The sequence below is a fragment of the Balaenoptera acutorostrata genome, chromosome 3 (genome assembly GCF_949987535.1).
Source record: "Balaenoptera acutorostrata chromosome 3, mBalAcu1.1, whole genome shotgun sequence".
Taxonomy (NCBI): domain Eukaryota; kingdom Metazoa; phylum Chordata; class Mammalia; order Artiodactyla; family Balaenopteridae; genus Balaenoptera; species Balaenoptera acutorostrata.
Window position 1 is genome coordinate 104,826,425 of NC_080066.1, and position 23,350 is coordinate 104,849,774.

Below are 23,350 nucleotides of genomic sequence, written 5' to 3' on the forward strand. Positions count from 1 at the left end.
ATTCTGAGTGTTACATCACACTTAAGGGGGTGGGGGGAAGACAGCATTTTTAGAACCCAACATACTCTTTAACTAGAGCAGCTTCTATACAGTAAAACTCCCCATCAACAAACATCTATTTACTCTGGGAACATTTTAAGCCATTTGAAAAAGAAATTTCCTGAATCTATGAGTATCAAACAAGCATTAGGAATATGTAAGAGAATGCTTTTCATAGTTAAAGAATTAAGATTAACATTTCAAAATTACTTCAATAAGGTCAATAAATCTTGAATGTTTTCAGCAAAAAACACTGAAAGAAAAAGCAAACATGGCAATCTAAGTGAAAAATAGAAATTCATTATTCTATTTTACTAGCTTAAGTGGCATTGCCATTTATCCAGCCTGCCTGTTGGAAATTACTTGATTTTTAATTCTATTTGTAATTTAGGAAGAGTCATTCAAATTTTGCACATATAATGGTCATTTTAAATACTGCATTATTTCAAATTTATGTAAAACATGGCTACTCTATGACCCACAACTCTGCTCCCCAAACATCAAAAACATTCTTGCCAGAAACTTTACCAAAATTTCCAACTCCCAAGCAAGCAATAAAAAGGAGTGAAAGGACAGGGCATGAAATTCTGTATTTCTAAGAAGCTTCCAGAAGAAGATGATGATGATGATGATGATATGCTGTTGCTGTAGCACAGACCATATTCTGAATAGCAAGGGTCAACAATATTTATTCATAAGACTTCATTTCTTTATTATCTTGTAGAAAGCTTCAGTTTTATCAGTAAACTCAAACTGAGCATTGAGTTACAACAAATACACTTTTAAAAGTCTCCCCAGGAAACACGTTAGGAAAAAAATCACGATTTTTCAGATTTTACAAAGATAATACTGTGGTTTTCCTATGTAACACCCAACGGGATCTGGGAAAGCATCCAGCTATCAAATAAAATACATTAATATTTCTGCATTAATACATATGCATAGTCACTAAATGTAACACAGATTATAAATAATCTCATGTCAATTTAAGTCAGGTTTTGTCATCAAATGAGCATCAAACTGATGAGAAATCTTTGTTGTCATAGATTTCTGAATTGTGAACAAAAGATTTCACAAGTGCAGCAAAATGATTTTTTATAAGAAAATAAATTTTAATAAGGAAACCCGACTTAAAGTTACTACATCATTCTCCATCACTCAGATCCAAGCAGCTAAAATTTAGTATTCCTAGTTTCAGAATTTAATAGTACAATGTATATGAAATATAGTGGAATCCCATCTTTTGCTATCCTGAAAACTCAATTTTATCACACATGAGGATAATCATACCAAGATTCTCCTTCAAAAAATTTTTTACACTTATCTCTAATAAACAGAACTTCCCAAATTCTAGGAAGAACTAAGCAAAACATAACATGTAAGCAAAAAACAATCATCCACATTGCCATTCCCGCAGAAATAAAACACAACTGGAGAATGCCTTATTCAGTCCTCAGAGTAGTATTTTAGGGTCTTAAAATATATTTAATCTATTACATGTTTTTGCATGGTAACGACTGTGGTTATTTTTAAAGCCCTTATCTTTAAAGAGACACTGAAATAGCTAAAGATGAAATATATCAAATATTTATTTACTTCAAAACAACAGGAGGGGAAGGGATTGGATGCAGGTATAGATGAAACAAGATCACTCAAGAATTGCTAAAGCTGGACAAGTTCATGGAGACTGATTATACTATTCTCTTTTTTGCATATGTTTGAATTTTTTCCACAATAAAATTAAGATAGCACTGAATATATGCATATATACACATATATACATATCTGAGAAAAAGAATTACACGTGAATCTCAAACTATACACAGAAATATAATCAACCTGGTAGCACCTCTATAAATATTCTTACTCTTCAATTTATACTTATCAAATACCAAGAACACTTAAATTTCAGGGTCAAACCCTGAAACACAAGCAAAAGATCCAAGTAATTCACAAAACTAGAAGTTAATTATTAGTGGTCACTTACATTGCCAATAAGTAGATAAACTGTTTTCACCTTTCTGGAGAGCAACCCAGATTGAAAGTTTTTAAAACATTCATGCTCTTGAATAATTGTACTTCTGGAGCATAATTCTAAGAAAATAACTAAGGGTATTGACAAAATCTTCGTTGTAAGACTTCAATTGTTTATAAAAATTGTTTGTAAAAGGGAAAATTGGGGGAAAACCTAAGGGCCCAACAACAGAATACTGCTTAAGTAAAATATTGTACAATTATGCAATGTAATACTATGTAGTTATGAAAATTTTTAGGAGAGCTGTTATCTAATATTTTATGTTATGTTTGTGTTGCAGAAAAAAATTAATACTTAAATGTACATGCCATATGTAGGACATTACTTTTTCAAACGCCTACATATGCAAAAAAAGTCTAAAAGGACACATCAAAACCTTTTATTTTGTATGGTTAAGTATGTCTTTTTTGAGGGGCCTGCATTACATTTTCTAAATGTTATGTGAGCATATACTGCTTAATTTGGATTAAACCTAAAATAAAGATGGGGGTATCTTCTCTTAAAAATCCACATCAATCTTAAGTCATTTGATTAGTCTTCCTCTTTAATTACGGTAAAACTACATCTTAAACAGCACAAATAACTGTAATTCCAACATAAGAAGCCAACAAACTTTCAAGGACAAGGGAAAATTTTTCTTTAGAAAGCACACTTTGCTACCTCAATTTTAGCCATCAAGTTTTTTAAAGTTATCACAAAACCACTTAGGTGAAGATGACTATATATTTAAAGGATTAATATAAGGAATTATAGCACACTATGAATGGTTACATCATTTTCAGAATACAGAATTTTAATTAGAAGGCTAAGGGAAAATTTTCATTTAACATGTATTCTACTAAACTATTCCTAAATTTCATTCCAGACTAGTTACAAAAGCCTAAGACTGGTTCAATGAACTTCCAGGGAGTTATATTAGTTCTGAAATCAACTCAAAAGCTGCAGGTTAATCTAAATAAGAAGCAGGAAGAATATTTCAGACTGGTGAAATTGCAATCAGTTTAGGTAGGAAGAAAAACTCAGATGTCCTTTAATCTGCTATGGCTACCTCTTAAAGACAGCGATGCACTCCCACTGGAGAATAAATTTTTAAAAAATGATAAAGTTCTTCCAAATTTTGATTACAGCTCCATCACAGGCAACACAGCAGCCTATGCCCTCAAATGCTAACATGACTCATTCCATCACAGCCAAACATATTTTAAGGCTGTTTTTACAACTTAACTATAAAAACTGCTTACTAAACTTCTACTACACAGGCCATAGTTATGCTATTTATACCCAGACACAAAATACGAAGAGTTGAAGTATACCTACAACAAGGAGTTTGAAGTTTTTTAATTAGAAGCAAAATAATGCTGTGTTGCTCATTAAGCCTTTGAGCACAGAAAGCAAAAGTTTTCTCCTAACCCTCCTAAATCCCTCTCCCTTGTCCAGAAGTAATCGATCAATGTTGTTTCGCGTGTATCTTTCCAAATATTTCTCTATATCTTTACATAGTAGAAAATAAACTTCTATAATATGTGAGTTGATGAAAAGAGCTAAAGAGTATTTAGAAGGCTAAGTGAGAGAAAACAGCACTGAGGCAGTGGCTTTTGAGTAAGAACCTAAACGAACTGAGGAACCCAACCTTCTCAATGTCTAGGGGAAGAAAATTCCAAGGAAAGGCTTTGAGGTAGGAACATCTAGTATGTTCAAGTCTCAGTAAGGAGGTCAGTGTGGCTGGAGCAGAGTAGTATATCATTAACACGGGAGGAGAGGCACAACAGATCACGTAGGGCATCTTGTAAATCACAGCAAAATTTTGACTTAAACACTGAAATAGCCAGCTATTAAGTTTCAAGAAGGAAACTACTCAGGCAATACATTTTTCAAGCATTACATTTCAATAGGATCAATCTAGTTACACATTGGTGTAGAGGGGCAAAAGAAACATAAACCTATTGCAATAATGCGCAAGACAAATGATGGCTTGAAACTAGATCAGGCCATAGCAGAATGGGTGGAGAATTCTTGTTATATTTTAAAGGCAGAGATGACAGCATTTTCTACAATGCCAAATGTGAGGTATGAGAGGAAAAAAAAGTCAAGGATGGCTAACCAAAGTCTGGCTTAACTGACATGAAAACTGGAGTTTCATTAACTGAAATGGGCAACACTGCAGAAGAAACTGGTTTGAGGGAAGAACAGCAGGAGCCCAGTTTTGTACTTTTAAATTGATATACTTAACATTCAAGAGTTGTCAGGAAGGTAACTGGACAGATGACAGTATGTCATTCAAAAGAGAAGTCCGGGCTGGTGATATATGTGTGGGAACCATCAGTTTACAGATAGTATATAAAATCATGGAACTGATGAAATGACCCAGGAAGTGTGAACAGAAAAGTGGAAGAGCTGAACCACAGAGCACTCCAGCTGAGTGGCAGAAGGAATAGCCAGAAAAAGAATAAAAACCTGGAAGTTAAGTAAAAAAATGTTTTAAGGAAGAAAGTGGCTCGACTGGTTAAATCACACCAACAGGTCAAATGTGATTGATAAGGACTGAAAAAGAACCACTGGATTTAGGAACATCCCTCTGGGTTACATATTTTTTAAAACCATAAATAATACAATTATTTATTTTTTCTCCCAACGGAAACTCACTTTTAAATATGTTTACTTCCCTAAAGAATGCTGTCACATCCAAAGAGTCCATAAAATTATACTACAAAGCTACATCTACCTAAACGATTACCTTGGATACTTCATGCTATTTAAACTGTTGTGAATTGAACAACAAAATATTTAACAATGACATTTAGCTTAAAACTTGCTAAAAATAGAAATCCAGAGCAGTTTATTTTTTCTTTTTTGGCACTTAAACCAAATTAAATATCTGTTTTCCTAGAATACTTCACATGTCAAGTAAAGCACAGTCTGTCGAGTATGAAATCTGCAGGCTTAACTGCCTGGGTTGAATCCATGCCTCACCATCTATTAGGTGTCTAACTTTGGGCAAATTATTTAAATTCTGTGCTTCAACAGTTTCATCTCCAAAACGTGAAAGACATTAATATTTACATAAGGTTATGGTGATGATTAAGTTAACACAAGAACTTTAAACAGTGGTGGACACATGGTAAAGTGTCCAGATTATTACTTCCAAAAGGAAGAAATTCAAGTTTTTCTACTTCATTTTTCCTTTCAAACAGGAAAGCCATTATGTCAAGTCTGACCCAACAGGGGTGATACAGTAATAACTAGTAACTTCCTAAAGCCTAACTAACCTGTCCTCTTCAAACTCATTACTTTTGCTCATTAATATACGCAAAGAAATCTCATTCGCAAAAACCAGGGCAAGTGCCCTTAGGCCTAGGATTACTACTTTCTTCAAGAGATGAATAGATAGTGGCCTACTATAACAGGTCTTCTAACTTATTTAGTCCTACTTGCACTTAGTCCTCATTACTAATATTCCCCACACAACAGCCTGAAGGAAATTCCAAGAAAGTAATCAGATCTCTCCAATCTCCAAAGTCCTTCAACAGAGTCCTATTGTGCCCAAGACAATCTAGATCTTAAACATGGACCTTTTAAGGACCTGTACACTATGCTTGATACTTGCCTACTTTTCCAACTTCATCTGTTACCCTATGCATTCTTGGTGACTATTCTCCAGTAGTATTTCTTGCTCTAGAGGCCAAGATTTCCCCCCCAATATCTGTGCTTTCAGGTAAGATCATCTACTTCCAGACCTCAATTTCAACATCAGTTCCTTTAAGGTCTCTTTGCTAGCAGCACCCTCCCACCTCCATATTCTAAATTTGGTTCCCTTAAATACCATCTCACTCTGTTCTTTTCCTTCAAGGATCTAAACTGTGAAAGTGCTATTCACTTTATTTCTCCCCTCAATGTCTATAATATTCAAGAGGGCAGAAGACAGTATGTTTTGCTCATCTGTATGTGCCCAAGTCTAATAGTGATTTTCAGAATGAGCACTCAAATGTTTAACGAACAAACATCTCCAACTTGAAACCTGGGAGTCATGCCAAATCCCTCACTCTTCCTATCACAGCCACCACCACATCCTCCTAAATTTACCCCCTTCTAATCCGAATACCATTGCTTTTGGCCAGGCCAGGTCATTATTCTCCCTTCTATTTTAGTATCTTCCTTATTTATCACCTACTCCAATCTTATTCGCCTCTATGCCATTTCCACACTGCTATCAGATGACATTTCTAAAAATGAAAATCTGATGTCACTCCCCAGTTTAGAATCTTTCAATAGTTCACCACTGGTTTCTGGATAAAATACAAACTTCTTAGCACGGCATTAAAATTTTTATAATCTGGCCTTAACTCTCTAACAGGATTCAGTTCAGCTCCCTTTCTCTTAAAAGCACTTCCTGACCTCTTAAAAGAGTCAGTTAGGTACCCACCTTTGCATGGCTCTAGTCTCTGTACCCACCTGTATCACATGGTGACATTATCTCATCCATCTGTCTCCCTCACAAGGTTTTGAGTCCCTGAAGAACTATTATACCTTTTTGCATCCCCAAAATCAGAAGAACATGACCCATAAAATAATGGATTTACAAAATTAAGAAATAAATTAAACTGAACCTATAGTGAACAACAGCCACAGAATGACAGTAACAGAAACAGAGAGGTAGAAACAGCTTTCATACAAAAGAGGGTATCAGTAAAACTTGGACCTATAAAAGAAAATTTTCCATTCCTCTTCCAGATAACCTCAGGATATTTTACTTAACTTTCTCCTATTCTGTTTTCCTTTGAGGTTGCCTTCAGTGTTCACTTTAGATTTTACTCTTTCAGAATGAGTAAGGGAAGGGGTCAAGAATGTGATTTGCCCTAGTACCCACAGAACTAAATATACCTTTAAAAATCACTCTACTTCTCCTCCCTGCCCCATCCCAGCTCAAAATCTATTAAAGCAACTCTAAAGTGAGTTATCAAAATATTCCACTGTTGTCATTAAATACTACAGGTTGCTAATATTCTCAACTCTTTGGCTATTCACATCCTTATTAATCTCTGCATTTTTCTTGTGAATAGACCAGATTCATTCTTTATTACCCTTGGGAACACAGTGGATTCCCCAATACCTAGCTGGGCCACAAGTCATCACTGAAAAAGAGGTCACTCCTAGATCTTTCCTGATTTGGACACAGATTATACAGATTTTCCTGCTTTCTGAGGTTAAAAAGTCTACTTATCTTTTTCTTTTTAAAAAAAACCTTCCAGTGAGATAGCATTTCAGTACCACAGCATGCTTCTTGTGGTTTGATTCACATTAAATTTTAATGATAAAAAACAGTCTAAACAGAATACAATCCAAAATTGTTGTCACAGACCCAAGGAAGATAACTCTAAATGACAGAAAATTTTTGCTGATTTGCAATAATCTAAGAAAAAGTACCACCTAATATGTCTGTGTTGTTGCTAATCATTAAAACAAGTCGTCTTCATTCTAAAGTATATGCGAACTTCAGCTGCTCTTTCCATTTATGAAAAACTCTCAGCAAGCCCCAGTTTGACACTCATAATTCCATTAGTCTACAAAACCCTGAAGTGGTCTCCCTTAGGAAACATCTCTTGAGATACGCACAAAAGCCTTAACTCAAACATTTCCAGGTAGAAGCTATCACCTACACCACATCAACTAAACTTAAACCAGTGTATTTCCTAGTCTTTCCAATGAAACCAAGTGGACCTCACACCTCTTACCATCACCCAGGAAGGGTGTGCATCTGTTCCGAAGGCCCCCCTGGCTCCAGGTCATCCTGGCTGCTGCTGCTCCAGGCTGGGCATCCATGTTGCTGCAGCTTGTGGTTTGTGAGGGGTAGTGTACAGGAAAAGCAGGATGGGATTTCAAGGGAAACAGGAGGGAGATGGCTTTCTGGGAAAATGCCATCACCAACTTAGGTGTTAAGTAGTACCACACACATTTTATTGCAGCACAGTTTAAAAATTTAACAAATGAAAGATTAAAAATAAAAAAAACAAAAATAAAAAAATTAAAAATACAGACGACGTCCAGAGATGCTCTAAAACAGTTAAGTTAAAGATCAGGAAAAATAAGGTCACAGACTTAACAGCCAGTAAAATTCTTTCGAGCGTGGGGAAGGGGATGAGGGCGGGGGGGAGGGGAGGGGTTGGGAGAGAAAAGGTTTATGTGATCAATCCACTTAAAAATGCTAATGCCTTCACTTTCTCTCCCAAGATGCAAAACTCCAAAGTCAATCAGGAGGCCGGAGAAATTCTTATGAACATTCAGAAAAACTCGATTTTAATCCGGTTAAAAATCATCAGTGTCATTATCATCATCATCATCACCATCATTAAGTATAATAATAAATAATAATAGTAACTAGTAACAACAATAAAAAGGAAATCAGCGGAAAGTCAGGAAAAATGTAAAAAAAAAATTGGAATAACTTACTGTAGCTGAAGATCAAAAAAATCTCACTGTAAAAAAACAAAAATAAAAATAGCCCAGATTAGAAAAACGGGAGGTGCAAAAATGTCAAGTCAGTAAAGTTCATTTCTTTTCTCTTTCCAAAAGCAGTTTCCACAAAAACCGCAAGGGTAAAGTTCTCAGTAGCAGACAAGCAAAGCCCTTTCCACATCATCAATCAAACTTAAAAATACACGAGGAAGTAGAGAGGTCAGTTTATGAGAGGCTAAAAGGCTCCTCCTCCTCCTACCCAACTGCTGCAGAAAAAATAGAAATAGAAATTTAAAAATTACATCTTAAATCCAAGTCCCGTTTTTGGAAACAATTAAAAAAAAAACACCTGTAAATTTGCCGTAGTGCACACCAAGTTGCATCATTATGTTTAAAATGTCTTTATAAAATCAGTTTTGGAATGGGAATGTGTGTGTTCTGGAAGGGTGGGGAAGGGAGGTTAAAAATCAAAGCTGAGCTCCAGTGAGTAGGGATGGGGTTCGCCTTGCTGCCCTGTGAAAGGAGAAGGGACAGATTGAGTCAGAGTTCCTCAGAAATGTTGTGCCCTAAACCCCCAAGACAGAAACATCTGTCCATTGCATCTAACACATTTTGGTAAAGCATACATCCCACTGGGATGGGGAGAGCTTCTATAGAATCATCGCCTCTACCAGTGACTGTCTTCACAATTCTTCAATGTCAGCAGGTGCCTAAAGTTAACTAAATATGCACCTGTATTCCCTTAAGGGTCTCAAAAAAAGGTTCACATTCAAACATTCAATTTGATAATCAGCAGTTTGGGCAAAGAAAATATAGAAAAACCATGTCAGCAGAGATGAAGAAGTGAGCAAATGTCTAACATCAAGATTATGAAGCAGATTCGTGGGTTTTAAGTCCATGTAGCTTTTACTATGATACAAACTGAAGGGGAATGGTCTACCCTGAAAATACATACTAGAGATGATATCTAGTTTCAAAACCAATGAGTGGTCAAACCAAAAGACCTGACAGAACTTTCCCCCCTATCAGGGGGAAAGATGATTTAAATAAGGAGCACATTAACCCCCTCAATAACAGAATGGAAAAAAATCAAATGAAGGAAAAAAGATTATTATGGCTAGTGAATATTTAATGTCATAAAACAGGTGAAAAGTAAATTATGGCCCTTAAAGAATTTATTTCTGTGGTCCCACTGTTTATAAACTAGAACATACAGCTAATTCCAAGATAGGAATTCTAAGAATCTGATACATAATACCACCTTGACAGACTGGGTGTTTCATCAGCTACAACAAGATTTGCAATTAGATTGCAGGTCTTTGAGCAAGTAAGAATGATCATACTTGCATTTCAATATCCAGTCATGAGAGTTTATTCTTCTTTTCAAATGTCAGTAAACTAAAAAATTTTAAGCTGCACTTTTAAAAAGTGTTGCCTGAGTCAATTACATGTGAATGATGACAGCAACAGGTACTATAACTCTAAAATTATAACTGTAAATTTTTTAGTAGTAGCAGACCAGTTTAGGCATGACATGTAAGTTACTTTTATGCTTAGACTGATGTGTTAAATTGTACAAAATGTTAAACTAAATGTACACAGAAAACGTACATTATTTGAATGTTATCTCCTCTGAGTAACCGTTAGGGATGTTCAGTTATGGTGAAACATTCAATTTTTGTCTTTGGAGTCACAGCCTGAACCTGGTACTCAAAAATTTCAGGATATGTTATGTAACTGTGGCTCATCTACAAACAAATCCTTTGCACCAGCGTTACAAGACATAAGCTTAAAAAGCAGCAACTAATGTGAAAACATTTACATCTTTCAAAATCAAGAAGCTGTCTCCCAAGCTGTTAAGCTGATGAGCTACCACTCATAAAAATGACCAACTAACTTTAGCACCTAACTGTAATCTTTGCAATGAACAGTATACCTAGTTTATACTTTGTCAAATCTCTGGGAGATCTGGATCCTTCTTCTAAAGGGGTATTCTCAAAGTAAGGGCTGCCAACCAACATCACGTGGCACTTATTCGAAATGCAAGTTAGCAGGGCCTACCCCAGACTTACTTAATTAGAAAGTGGTGGTGGAGAGCCCAGCAATCTGTTTTAACCAGCCCTCTGGCTGATTCTAATGTCTGCTCATGTTTAAGAACTACTGTGTAGAGTTTAATAAGGACTCTCTGTCCTCTAGTTAAGATCGATATAAAATAAAATCAAGAACATTATATCATAGTAAATGCTATACTATACTATAAAACCCTATAGTAATCCTCTTCCCCTTTATAAACCCCAGATTTCCAATATCTAAGAGAACACATGCAGTTGTCACACCAAAGTCAATTCTCTAGTAAATCTATTATGTACAAAACCTTAAACTTCCCTAATCCCAATGAGAATGAGTACATATTAAGTATGAGCACGTAATGCTCCTCAAAGATAACAACTAATAAAACTACTTGAAAACAGATACTGTTAAGGCAGTTACCAGTAATTACTAATATACAAAAACTACTGTCAATAATAAAACTGTTTCTGTACACTTTTAAGCCTTCTGGCAACAAATGAAAACAGGTAAGATGTATAAGCCCCCTTATAAGTATAAAACTGCATTCCAGAACGTTTAACTGATTTGCCTGTCAGGTAATAACCAACAGGGCGGGAAAAATCCAGTTCTCTTTAACTCCTAGGCCAAGGTTCTTTCAACCGTCACACTCCCCACTTAACATCTCACACATCCACCAGTTAATATAATCAATCTTTAAGATTAGAATTACTAGCTATTCTGGAGTTTATTCCTTGCTTGTTTCTAACAGCAATTCCATCCAAAACAAGGTCCAATGCTATGTGAAACCCTCTAGAGACCTAATCACAAATAATGTGTGTTTACAAAGGAACAGCAAACACCACCAGGCACTCCCGAGGCATGAGCATGGGAAACACAAAAAGGTCAGAAGACCTGTAACTTAGTCAACCTTCTTAAATCCTTCCTCTCTCCAACCAACATGTAAATGTTACTAATGCCTATCTATTTGAAATCAAATCTAGAATTGTTTCAGATATTAATTTTGTGGCCAAATCATTCCAGATGAATATTAAATCAAAGGAAGTGTTACCTTGGTACATGCTGATCCTAAGGAATCCATACTTCTAACATCTCAAGGCAAGAAAAGTGCCCTTCAGTTAATTTCAATTCCCATCAATAGCTGTTCTTAAATACTAATTTCTTACATTTCTCATTATTTGCCAACAATATATTTATTAGGTGTATGGTTTCCTAAATTACCAGTCACTGCCCTTATCTTACTTCTAACAGTTCTGCACTTAACTTTAGTTTTAAGTCCATGTAATAATATACTTAGGCTTTTTTTTTTTTTTTTTTTAAAGGCAATGCTTTTGATCCCTATTACAGTACCTACATGGTGAGGGGTCAACAAATGCACAGCTATGTAGAATAAGAGTACTTTTAGTTTCTATCAAACAGGCTTCCTACGGCGTGAATTTACCCCACAGTATTGGTTTAAACTGTACTTAATACTACTTTTTGTGGCAGTAACACATTATGAAAAATAAAATCAACTAAATCTTAGACAAGGATTAAAAAAAGAGATTTCTTGGATAAGTGAATGCGATACTACTTAGAAACCTATGTAATTTCTACAAACTTAGCAAAAAACTTTAGTAAGTTTCAGGACCTAGCAAGTAATAACCACTGTAATACTTACTTTAAAAAAGCATATAGTTATGCATTTTTGCCTAAGTTGGGATGGTCTGGAAAATTAATGCCAGAATAACCTGAAAGTCAAACTTTATCATCTTAGGACGTTACATTAATAATAAACTCAATTCTCGTAATTTAACATTTTCCCAAGATAGTTTGGGAATTTCCAGTTACCACTAGTATTGTTGTAATTAGGTTCTTGTAAAGATTCAAATATAGTAATTTTAATATCTACTATTCCAATAGGTAAAGCCACTTGACTTAAGCTGGTGGCCAAATTCCTTACTAGTTCTGCTACTGATTTAATATGACCCTGGCAATCAACACTCACGCCTCGGTTCCTTTCTGAGAAAGATAGTAATACCTACCTCAACAAGTTCCACTAACTTATATATTTCAAGTGATTTGTAACCTGCAGATAAAAAGCCACCTTTAATTATTACTGTTAATATGTAAATGAGATTACAATTTAAAAAAAAATTGAAAACTATTTCGAGGTCCATCATTTCTTCAGAAAGGAGTAAAATAAAATAAAATAATCAGTAAAATATTAAATCTATTGTTATAATATTTACTATTCTTAAACCCTGAGGTACCCTCCAGAATTGAGAAGCTTGCGGTACAATAAATATCTGCTCGATAACCCTTCCCCACCCCCCGCCCAATATTTAAATTTAACAGGAGGCATCCGCACTACATTAACTTGAACTACATTAATGAGCATCTCGATCGTCCCTTTCGTCATCTCTCTTAGAAATCTTCATGGCCATAGAAAATGAAAGGACAGCATCCGTTAACGCAGGAGAGCGAAAAAGAAAAGGGACATTTTCCCTGCCGATTGTGGCCTAGAGGACACTAGGTTAAAAATCTACGCAAGGGCTGAGGCCTATAAAACCCTCTCGCGCGTAAGATCTAATCCCCCAAAGCAAATAAAATAAATGGGGGCCTACGTACTCTACCGAGGAAAGGGTTCCCTCGTCTTCTCTCCCACACCCCCTCGCGTCCCCCGAGGAACCCAGCGCCTCCCCAGCTTTCGCCCCCTCCACTTACCAGGAGGGGGGAGAAGAGATTCGATTCTGAATCTCCTACTCCCGGGTTCTACGAGGAGAAGCCGACTGCTGCTCGACGTCCGCAACGCGGCTGCAACAGCTCAACCTTCGCCTCTTCACAAAATGGCCCCCACGTCTCCTCTGCCGCCGAGGCGAAGGCCTAACCCCCCGCCCCACTCCTGGGAATCCTCCTATTGGCTGCGACTTTTCTCGCTCCCGCTTCTAATTAGACAGTTTTACAGCTCCTCACAATTCTATCCAATCACAATTAGTAGTGGGTTAGACTAATCTAGCGAATTTCCACATGCGTGAGAGAAACTAGTTTGTAACTGGTCATTTTTCCTGTCATTTATCGCCTGAGAAATGCTTATTGGCCACTGTACCTGACGAAGCGCTGGGTGGAAACCTGCCTTTGTACCGCGAACCGCTTCACATCCGGGTATCCGAAAGGTCTGATTGGCGGCCGCGGGATCCTATCTGTGCTCCTCAGAGTGCCTAGTAGAAGGTCCGCCCGGATCTCGGAATTCCCGCGGCGGAGGGGGGGAAGGGCGGGGAAGGATTGCTGGGTTTTGTTTGCTAGCGGCTGGAAGGATCCGCCCTAGCCCCGGGCATAGGTAAAAGGAAAAGCTCCAAGTTAGTTCTCTGTTCTGCGGTGTGGATAAAGAAAACACTTTTCTTAGAATGGGGAGGGAGCTCTAAAGACCAGAAAACTAACCAGCCCTGCAGTTTTTCCAACCCTAGAGCTCCTTCCTGGACAACACTTCTCAGCCTGTCAAGCCCTTCTTCAGACAACCCATATCTCGGCCAAAACAACTGACTTCCTTACCTCTCCACCACAAAAGGTAAAGAAAGTCCAAAATGCTGGCCTAGCATATACTACAGCACCCATCCTCTGGCCCCAAATCATCTCACTTGCTAATACCCTACATGTCAACCAAATTGGCTTATCCGGCTAGCTCTCCCCTGCCCGTCCCCAAAATCTGGTCCCTTAATTCCCCTCATCCTGAAATGGCCCGTCCCCCACCTACTGGCATCGTCTGCACTGCAGTCCCTCTGGTTGTATTATAGCAGCCATGCACGCAATGGAATAGGACCAGCTGTGCTAGGAATGAAAGATATTTCTCTGTGTAGTTAGGGAACGCAAGATGCAGAACACTATCTAGAGAATGTGATACCATCTGTATACATTTTAGGAATATATGCATGTGAATACAGTTGTATGCATTAGTTTTGAATTCTGAATTTCAGAGAGGTTCACAAGGAAACTTACCTGTCAAAGGAGAAAATTAAGACCATTTAGTAACGAGTTTAATGTCCTTTACTCAAAGGAAAACAATCCATGGTTGGAAGAGTACAGTGACTCACAAGCCATGGAGCACTCCCCCAGGGAGTTTGAGCAAGAGTGAGTTTTATGCAGCATTAGAAGCGGCAAGGCAATCAGGGCTGGATTGGCTGGGGTTGTGAATATGACCTTATTTAGAAAGATTAAGGAACAAGGAAATAAGTATAGAGCCCAGAAATATGGCGTTTGAGGATTGGCTGACTGGATGTACTGCGTTTCTGGTCAAGCTGAGCCTTTACAGGAACATGAAGTTTCGGTTTGCTGATGTGACACCCCCAGCAGGAGCGACTCCATCTTGGGCCTCGAAATTTATTTTGACATACCTTTGGAGAGCGAACCTTTTGCCTTTTTCGTTGGTATGCCTTTCTGTACTGTTTGAGTTATTTGCCATATGCATATATTGCTTTAAGCAGATTTAAAAACTAAACCAAAAAGCATGTAAGAAAAAATATACTAAAATGTTAATAGTGGTTCTCTCTTGGTGAGAGAACTACGTGTGCTTTTTTTTTTTTTTCCACTTTCTGTGCTTTTCTATATTTTCCAAATTGTCAACTTTGAACAAGTAATCAGAGGGAAAACATCTCCAAGTGCTTAAAGCCTCAGCTCAATTGCCACATTGCAATTTATTTAAAACGACCTCATAGCACTGTGGTTAATTTTACACTCGTCTCTTCTCCCCTCCTGGATAGTACGTCTTTTTTTTATATATATATTTATTTATTTATTTGGCTTCATCAGGCCTTCCTTGCGGCATGAAGGCTCTTCATTGTGCCGTGTGGGCTCTCTAGTTGTGGCACGCGGGCTCAGTAGCCCTGCGACATGTGGGATCTTAGTTCCCTGACCAGGGATCGAACCCATGTCCCCTGCGTTGAAAGGCTGATTCTTAACCGCTGGACCACCAGGGAAGTCGCAGTATGTCTTTATGTCTTTCGATTGCAGAGTTTAATTCTTATTTCTCTCTGTACATGTACATTCTTATTTTCTCTCCTACTACATGTCCTAGGACCTTAAACAGAGTGTCTGAAATTCATGTTAAAGTAATTAATCATTAGCTTTTATTTATCAGAGGAAATTGTTCTTTTCCCAGGACAAACAGGTAGACTATCCTTTCTTTATTAAATATTTTATATAGCACTTATTCAGAGGGACCCAGATGCTGTGAGGCTTGATTGACATGTAATTCCTGACTTAAGTAAACAAAAATAAACACTAGAATGTTTTATTACTCACTGTTCTCATAGAATAAAAATGTCTATAAAATGTTAATGAAAAGTACTTAAATTCATTTTACCAGAAATCAGTTTTACTGCGTGATCTTTATCATGACCTGCTTATTAACCAACACTGTATTTGGTGCACGGGAAGTACTTAAGAGACAGCATTTATGTTTTCAAGGAGCTCACCCCTATGCTAGATGGGGTGGAAGTGGAGTATACAACAGTTAACATCCACTCCCTCCATCAGGTAGCTTGAATTTACTAAGGATGAGAAAACAAGTGCAAAAATAGCATAATACAAGGCAGAATGCAAAGCACCATGTTGACGATAAACATTCAGGACTTTCTGGTTTTAAGGCTCTGTAAACTTAGGTGGGTAAAAGGGAGAGGAGGAAGTTCCCTTTATCTCTTCTGCTTACTCTAAACATCCTTAAACTTCTAAAGCTGAATGCTTTTATTAGGTGGCTGTGTATGTAGAAAGAAAGCCATGAGCCAGACTCCAGTAATGGAGGGGAAGTAGGGGAAGAGATAAGGAAACAGAAACAGTAACTCCTTACCTTGGGCTAAAGAGAAAAAACAAAACTGTACTTTTGTCTTTAATTTAAGAAGTAATTCTCTTTGAACAAGGCTTTATGTGGCTTAGAGGTATTACCAGAATAAGGTATCCCCTGCAACTTTCCCTCCTCCCAGTTCTAAGCCACCTGTCAAGAGGAAGGAGACGAAAGGAAAAGCAGCAACAGCTATGAAATGCCTAGTTGGCTTTTTACCTAACTTATTAGCTGAATATTTTCCTCAATATTTATCATCCTACACACCCTCAGCATACCTAATTATCTACCTATTCCATTCAACAAGTCAAATGGACTTTACTGGTACAATCATCATTGCTTCTCTTCCTCTACATCCTTTATCATCCAAGGATATCATAAGCATCTTCCACTGGAGAGTGAGGGGTGGTCTCTGATGGATCCAGACAAAGCACTTAATTAAAACTTCACAGAGCTTTCTAATTCCCAACACTACTTTATCCTTCTTTACACTAATTTGGAGACCTTTCTGACTGTTGGCAACCTATCTGCTATAGGCAATCATATTCTACCTGAAAAATGACATGATAAATATATTACACACCACTTTCAAGAGCCTTACTCTTTGACTGCATCCTGTTTCTCCCACACTGAGTCTGTCCCCCAAGCTGATCCTGCAAACTGCTGTCATGGTAATCATTTGAAAGCGTTCAGTTTTATTGTGTGACTCCCACACTAAAATCCTATAATAGCACTCTATTCCAGTCCTCCATTTTCACTGTTTCATTCACAGCTCTTCCCTGACTGGCCCCTCATTACCTGTCAGTGTTATTCCTTCCACAAGACCCTATGCCTAGGCAGCGCCTGCTGTCCTCCAACAGGCATAGTTGCTGCAAAAAAGGTTTTATACACTGATAATAAAATTATTGGTCACTTTGGATATACACCTTCTCAAGGCTTCTAGTGTTTTGTTTTTTTCTCTTTTTATTTTAAAGCTTTCCAAATGGAAATATCCTATTTGCTTTTTTTTCTTTTTTAAAAAAAATTATTTATTTATTTATTTTGGCTGCACTGGGTCTTAGTTGTGGCACGTGGGATCGTCATTGCAGCGTGTGGGATCTTTTAGTTGCAGCATGCGGACTCCTTAGTTGCAGAATGTGGACTGTCTTAGTTACAGTACACATGTGGGATCTAGTTCCCCAACCAGGGATCGAACCCGAGCTCCCTGCATTGGGAGCGCGGAGTCTTACCCACTGGACCACCAGGGAAGTCCCGCATTTGCTTTTTTCTGATAATTTGTGGTTATTGTAAAAAACTGAAATACAGAAAGAGTGAAAGCTTCTATGTGATCTGTCCTCCAAAAATATGCATTCTTAACTGTTTGGAGTAGATTTTTACAGATTTTAAAAAATGTATACATGGACTTAATTTTACCAGAATATTATCATCATTAATCTGTAATCCGGGACTTCTTTCATCTCTTTTTCTTAATAACCAAAACCCTGAGCTTAAAAAATTTTTAAAAATGGGCTTCCCTGGTGGCGCAGTGGTTAAGAATCCGCCTGCCAATGAAGGGCACACAGGTTCACGCCCTGGTCTGGGAAGATCACACATGCCGCGGAGCAACTAAGCCCGTGAGCCACAACTACTGAGCCTGCGCTCTAGAGCCCGCCCGCCACAACTACCAAAGCCCGCACGCCTAGAACCCGTGCTCTGCAACAAGAGAAGCCACCGCAATGCGAATACCGCTCACCACAACTAGAGAAAGCCCACGCGCAGCAGCGAACACCCAATGCAGCCAAAAATAAATAAATAAAATAAATAAATTTATTTTTTAAAAAAATAATAAAAATAAAAAATAAGCAAAAAATCTTTATCTACAAAGTTTGGAAAAATTAGAAAGATTAAAGCAATTCAGAATCGTGACATCTAGTGGTTTTGAGGTTGGGTAGTATTTGATTTTAAGTATTATTGGCCATCATGTTAATAATAATAAAAATAATGGATAACTTTTATGTAACTATATGCGAAGCACTTTTCATCTGACATTTTATTATCCCCATTTTAAAGATGAGGAAACTAAATCACAGAGAAGTTAAGTCATTTGCCTAAGGTGGCACAGCTAGTTTTTGATGTAGCTAAGATTCTGACTCTAGGAGTCTGATTCTAGAATGTGTGCATATAACCATTACATAGTTATTAATAATGTAAGATTTGCCAAGGTGAAAAAATTTTACTCATTTTTTGAACAAATATTTATAAAGTACATGCTCTTTAATAAGCATTGTGCCAAGTACTATGCCAGGTCACAAGAACATAGAAGTAAACAAAATAGAGATCGTCCCTGATCTTCAGAACAGAGTCAAGTATTAAATGAGTAATTAGTCAATTGATTATAATAAATTGTATCAAGTGCTACTAAATATAAGTACAGGGTACTATGGAATCTGTATAATATAGGCCCCAGCCCCTTCAAGGAAATGTTGTGAAAATAAATGACTGAAGAAGACTTTCTATTTCTTTCTTATTTCCTCAGTTTCTTTTTTCCCCTTCCTACTAAATGTTTTTCTCCATTTTTTTTCCTTTGTCTTCTTTGCGTCTCTTCTAATTTTCATCCCAGCAATGACCTAAATCTGGTTTCTTGCAGGTTAAGCCTTCTTTAACATTCTTGCCATCTGTTCTCCTCTGGCTCTGAAGCACAAGATTTTATCCTCTGGTAATTTTTCATTAAGCTAATCTTTGTACAGCTTACGAAGTGCTTTTCAGTTGACAAGTCTTACATTTCATAATCAGTGCTTATTTTATTATACTATGATGGTAGAAATTGACCTTTTGAGCAAACATCTAAATGTTATAAAAATACTATGTGAACTAGCCCAAATCCTTACAAATATGAAATTTTATTTCACATAGTAATTATCTTTCATATGACCGACCATTATAAAATTTACTCAGGGAGTTTTTAAACATAATTTTGGAGAACTTTCTTAATGTCTGAGGAATGTTAAAATAGAGTGATTCTTTTTTTTCTGTAGTTTATTTTATTGAAGTATAGTTGATTTATAATGTGTTAATTTCTGCTGTACAGCAAAGTGATTCAGTTATGCATACATATATATTCTTTTTCACATTCTTTTCCATTATGGTTTATGACAGGATATTGAATATAGTTCCGTGTGCTATGCACTAGGACCTTATTGTTTATACATTTTATATATATAGTTTGCATCTGCTAATCCCAAACTCCTAGTCTATCCCTCCCTCTCCCCCTCCCCCTTGGCAACCACAAGTCTGTTCTCTATGTCTGTGAGTCTGTTTCTGTTTTGTAGGTAAGTTCATTTGTGTCATATTTTAGATTCCACATGTAAGTGATATCATATGGTATTTGTGTTTCTCTTTCTGACTTACTTCACTTAGTATGATAATCTCTAGGTCCATCAATGTTGCGGCAGATGGCGTTATTTCATTCTTTTTTATGGCTGAGTAATATTCCATTGTATATATGTACCACATCTTCTTTATCCATTCATCTGTTGGTGGACATTTAGGTTGCTTCCATGTCTTGGCTATTGTAAATAGTGCTGCTATGAACATAGGGGTGCATGTTTCTTTTTGAATTATAGTTTTGTCTGGATATATGCCCAGGAGTGGGATTGCTGGATCATATGGCAACTCTTACAATAGAATGATTCTTATCTTTTATTAGTACCTATTCCACAACTCCACCCTCAGAATACTGCCTTTTTGTCATCTCAATTTATATTCAGATACCTAAAACCTAGAACATACTGCCTTGCTCACTTTCTCATTGTTCAAAGAACCCTGACTACCATTCCCTTCTGGGGAGTGGTAAAATCAGAATAGTAGGAGTCAAAAAATGGTAAATTTGGGGAATGTGAAGAAATGCTGAATTAGGGATAATGTATCACAAAGAAAGGTGGCATGCATTTGAAATGGCAGATTTGAGCAATGGAGAAGAGATCATTAAAGTTCCTTCCCTTTTATCTGAGTCCTGAAAAGTAAACAAAAGCCTTATTAAGCTTGTGTGAGTATGGTTTCTAATAACTAAATCAAGTATCATTTTTCAATTTTCAATTTATTTATTTATTTATTTTTTTTTTAAAGATTTATTTTTTTATTGACTAATTGATTGATTGATTGATTGCTATGTTGGGTCTTCGTTTCTGTGCTAGGGCCTTCTCTAGTTGTGGCAAGCGGGGGCCACTCCTCATCACGGTGCGCGGGCCTCTCACCATCGCGGCCCCTCCTGTTGCGGAGCACAGCTCCAGACGCGCAGGCTCAGTAATTGTGGCTCACGGGCCCAGCCGCTCTGCGGCATGTGGGATCTTCCCAGACCAGGGCTCGAACCCGCGTCCCCTGCATTAGCAGGCAGACTCCCAACCACTGTGCCACCAGGGAAGCCCCTCAATTTTAAATTTAAAGTAAATAAAATTGGGGAATGAAAATGTACTAAAAGTGATTTATGGTGATAGTTGCATTAGTCAGTGAAGTTACTTTAAAAATTCATTGTGTTTTACACCTGAAATGGGCGTGTGTAAAATATACCTCAGCAAAGTTGTTTTTTTAAAGCTACAAGGAAAAGAAAATGAAATAACACTAAAAACTCAATCCCTTAGTCACACTAACTACATTTCAAATACCTAATAACCACATGTGTGTAGTGGCTACCATTTTGGACAGTATAGGTCTAGTATATAAAACTTTTCCATGATGTTAAAAAATACTTTCTTAAATCTGTTTTAAGATTTCTTATGTGTGAGTGTAAAATACTTACACTTACAACAGACATATAACCAAAATAGAAGACATGAAAAAATCGGGTATCCTTAACACATCAGTGACTCTTAAAAGAAATGTACAATGATAGTAAATATTTTAAAAGTTCAAGGCAGCTAGGCAGCTAGCAAGCAAAGAAATGCATATTAAAAGGACAGTGAATTAGTATTTTTAATCTATGAAATAGGTATTAAAAAAAAAGATGCTCCTAATGTTAAGATGAGAAGAAATGGATACTGCTGGCAAAAGTGTAACTAGTACAACTTTTCTGAAAGTTGGTTGGACAATTTGGAAATAAGTATCAAAGACCTTAAAAATAGGCGTTCTCTTTGAGTCAGCAATTCTACTTTTAGTAATTCATCTTAGAAAAATAAATGTGGATGGTAGCAAGGATTTATCTGTGAGGGGTTTTAACGCAATATGGTTATAATAGCAAAAAATAAAAAACAGTCTAAATGCCCATCAATAGGGCATTGATTAAATTGATTATGATACATTTATAGAATAGACCATTAAGCAGCCGTTTAAAATTATATAATAGAATATTTAATAATATTTTAAAATGTTCATTGTGAATTATATATTGGTTAATGAAAAATAAAAACTTTTTAAAAATAAATGACCTGGAGTAGTCAAACCCATAGAAACAGCGAAGTAGAATGGTGGTTGCCAAGGGCTGGGGGAGGGGGAAATGGGGAGTTGTTTAATGAGCATAGAGTTCCAGTTTTGTAAGATAAAAAGGTTCTGGAGATTGATTGTACAACAATGTGAATATACTGTTAAGAACAAGACAATAGGCCCAAAATGGAGTTGCTTATCCTAAGCCCCATGTCACCAAACCAAGACTTGACTTAATTACAGTTTCGGCTCTCCCAAAAATGGAATCTTAAACCAGCCAGTCAGAATTGCCTAATCCACACTCGTTAGGTAATCTGCCTGATAGACCCCCGCCATCCCCTAAAGTATGCAATAACCAACCACTGTTTTGTCTAGTACAACTTCCTTGCTCCCACTCCCTTCTGCCTATAAAAGTCTTTCTTTTTGTACAGCTCCTCAGAGCTCCTTTCTGTCTGCTAGACAGAATTCTGCCTGATTCATGAATTGTTGAATTAAAACCAATAAGATGTATAAAATTTACTCAAGTTGAATTTTGTTTTTTAACAATACTTAACACTATTGAAATATACACTTAAAAATGGTTAAGATAGTAAATTTTATATTTTACTAAATTTTTAAATTTTTAAAAATACATTTAAAAAAGAAAATAAATGATTCTATTTTTTACTTTAAGTATTATGTATGCCTTTATGCATACATAAATCAAAATGATAATCGTAGTTATCTCTGGGTGTTAGGATTACTAATACATTTAATTTTCTTTTTATTTTTCTGTTCATGTCTACCATGAATGTGTGTTACTTTTGTAATCAAAAGAATGTTATTATATCTCCGATTCCTTTTTTTTTCAATTTATTTATTTTATTTATTTAGTTTTGGCTGCATTGAGTCTTCGTTGCTGCACACGGGCTTTCTCTAGTTGCAGCAAGCCGGGGCTACTCTTCGTTGTGGTGCGTGGACTTCTCATCACGGTGGCTTCTCTTGTTGCGGAGCACGAGCTCTAGGCACGTGGGCTTCAGTAGTTGTGGCACGCGGGCTCAGTAGTTGTGGCACGCGGGCTCAGTAGTTGAGGCTCGCAGGCTCTAGAGCGCAGGCTCAGTAGTTGTGGCACAAGGGCTTAGTTGCTCCGCGGCATGTGGGATGTTCCCGGACCAGGAATCGAACCCATGTCCCCTGCATTGGCAGGCGGATTCTTAACCACTGCGCCACCAGGGAAGTCCTCCAACTCCTTGATGACTGAAATTCCTTCAACGTGGAACAAAGCCTATAGTCTACATTTAGAAGTACATTAAGCCTAGTGAAAAAATATCAAATGGTATAAATTCACTCTAAAGTGTAATGAGGCTGTCAGGGGAAAAAACAGGAGGTAACTGGTTGCCTGAAAGGGGTAGGAGGAAATGTTTAAAAAATCAGAGATTCAGAAAAAAGACAGCAAAATTACCAACACAAACTTGGCCTACTTCAAAATTTTGCCCAGCACTAATTCTGGTTAGATCATACGGAAAAGGAGAGAAGACCCAAGATCCTTGAGAAATTGCTTGGCCAAGAAGCAA

At 37.0% G+C, this 23,350-nt stretch overlaps 1 protein-coding gene across 7 annotated transcripts in view; it reads right to left on the reverse strand.

Annotated features, from left to right (window-relative positions):
• The window catches only part of HNRNPC (heterogeneous nuclear ribonucleoprotein C), a 45,253-nt gene extending 32,596 nt beyond the window's left edge, over positions 1-12,657 (reverse strand). The window contains exons 1-2 of one of the 7 annotated variants that reach the window (XM_057542587.1): positions 12,616-12,657; positions 8,519-8,544 (exon numbers count right to left, since the gene is read on the reverse strand). The gene's annotated coding sequence lies outside the window, so the exon portion shown is untranslated. Of the gene's footprint in view, positions 1-7,796; positions 8,469-8,518; positions 9,032-12,615 lie in introns of those variants that run through there. The other 6 variants (XM_057542588.1, XM_057542589.1, XM_057542591.1 and 3 more) reach the window with 6 other exon arrangements.
• Positions 12,658-23,350: the final 10,693 nt, after the last annotated feature.